A 2,639-nucleotide genomic window follows, 5' to 3' on the forward strand; every position below is an offset into this window, starting at 1 on the left:
GGTACCCTTTTAAAGGACTCAAACAGGCGAAACAACGGAGAAGGGGTGGGGGTAGATGACCCGAGCGCACTGAGTGACGCGGGGTGCTAGCCCTCTACCTACAGAGGAGTGGTTGGGGCACTCTAGCTGGCGTGGGGTGCCAGTCCCCAACCCAGAAAATCCCGACCACTTTCTTTGCTCGTTTTCTCACCCTAACTCGCCTAAAATCGAACAATTTCTTCCTCAATCTCTTGTATTCGATTACTTAACATAAGTACACTCTAATCTACTCAAAACAACAATCAAATCACTAAATTTCATCTCAATAAATCATCAAAACACCAACAAAATAAGATTTAGAATGAACTTCAAGAACACTTAACAAGAACATAAATCATTCAGTCTTTATGGACGAATTCGATTATGAAAATCATGTTTGGAGTGTGGGTGAACGAACCCAACACTATGTAAACTTACATACCTCTTAGGGAGAAAACCCATTACGATAATCCGCAACAAAACTCAAGAACTTCGACGAACGCCTTGATACTTTCCTCTTTTCTCCTATTTTCTCTTCTTTTCTCTTCTTGAAATCTCACCTAAAACCCTAGGCGTATATTAGGATTATAAAACTGAACCTAATCAGATTAGACCTTAAAACCATACTAAAAATGAATTAAATCATTATTGGGTAAGGAAAAGACCAAAATACCTCTTACTATTTTCGGGTAACTTTCCTTTACTGGACGGCCTGACTTCAAAATGGCATATCTCACTCATCCGACCTTGAAACTTAGCAAACTTGGTGGAATTGGAAAGATAATTCAAGAAAATTTCATTAGATATCTTTTAGTCCACCTAACTCATCATGTACAAACAGTTATGGTCATTTGAAGTTTACCGAAAGCTCATAACTTAAGCATAACTTGCAAACTTTCAAATTTTCTATTTCCAATTTAGTTCTTTTTGGAACTCAAGGTGCTACATCTAGAGACCTGACCTTAACACTCAAGAAATTTTAAATTCATCGATAAAATACTAATCACAACGAAGGATGGTTCGAGTCTTAGTTCAAAAAATTTATGGGGTGTTACAATAATAGCTAAATCACAACCAATATCTAAGGTTTTAAAAACTCTAGGTCTAAACAAGACATGGAGAATCAAGGATCTGACTGAATTCTAGGGACCTAATGGGTGAAAGGAACCCACTAGTGAAATCCCACATACCTGGTGACAAAATTCACGGAGAAATTCACATGATGTAAATTCTGTATGTATGTAAAGATACAATATGAACTTTGTTTGTTTATAAAAATACAAAATACTAATGTGGGAGTTTCTCTAACCAACAACCATCACTTAAGAGATATAGTGATGATACAACATTTTACCTCACGCTGCCAAGGACCGTCCTATACCTTGTAAATTTGTTTACATACCTGGTGACTAAATACACAGAGTTTACATCATGTTTTAAACAAATTTTCCTTATATTGCACTTGTTTTTAAACTGCTTTATATTGAAATGAGTTCAGTTATGTTGAGTTGAGTTGAACCAAGTAAATTCTTCAGTTCTTTTCAGATTCTTTTCAAGCTTAAGTTGTGTTTAGCATTCCAACTCGCATACTCGTACATTCAATGTACTGATGCCAGTTGGCCTGCATCGTCTTATGATGCAGACGCAGGTAACCAGGATCAGCATCCAGCGCATCGTTGATCCAGTTGAGCTTCAGAGTTGTTGGTGAGCCTCCTTTCATTGATCCAGAGGATCTCCCTTTTTCATTACTTTATCATTTTAGTTCATTAGGATGTCGTGGGCCTGTCCCGACATCCATCTCAGTTGTTTTAGAGGCTTCATAGATATTCAGTCAGATGTTAGTTCATTCGTCATCATTTGTTATTGGCTTATGTTCAGATTTGAGTTACCATTTTGGCTAAGTTAAATGTTTATTTTAAAACATTATGAGTTAAGTTTGAGACAGTTAAGTTATCTTGCATTTGAGTTCTTTTGTTAATGCTTAAAGTCTTCCGTTGAGTAAGTAAGCCAGGCCAAGGGTTCGCTTCGCGACATCAATGGTTCTTGAGTGCCGGCCACGTCCAGGGTGTAGGCTCGAGGCGTGACAAACTTGGTATCAGAGCATAGAGTTCAAGAGTCCTAGGGAGTTTATGAAACCGTGTATAAAGAGTCCTAGTTATCGGTGTGAAGTGCGCCACATCTATAATTAGGAGGCTGCAACATTTAGGAATTCCTTCACTTCTTTCATATTCATTTCATGCGTTAGAGTTTATCTCTAAAAAGTTTCTTTCTAACTCATGCTTACGCATAACCGTTTGTGAGTTGGACTGTTTTGAGAGTACTTTCATGGGGCGTTTCTTTCCCCGTGATCTAAGAGAAGCAAAGAGATGGTTGACGACATGATGAGCAGGATGATTTTATTCGTTGTTGGGTTGACTCGTCTGTCAAGTAAGGAAAGTAAGGCAGCCATGCTAATAGGTTACATGGGCATAGTAAGGCTGATGATCCATGTGCAACAAGTTGAGGAGGACCAACTGAGGGATAAACAAGAGTTTAAGAACAAGAGAGCTAAGACATCAGGGAATGAATCCGGGCAGCAAAAGTGTTAAGGCGAACCGGTCTTCTTTCCAACATAAATAGAT

Source organism: Solanum tuberosum, unplaced genomic scaffold, assembly GCF_000226075.1.
Source record: "Solanum tuberosum cultivar DM 1-3 516 R44 unplaced genomic scaffold, SolTub_3.0 scf00282, whole genome shotgun sequence".
Taxonomy (NCBI): Eukaryota; Viridiplantae; Streptophyta; class Magnoliopsida; order Solanales; family Solanaceae; genus Solanum; species Solanum tuberosum.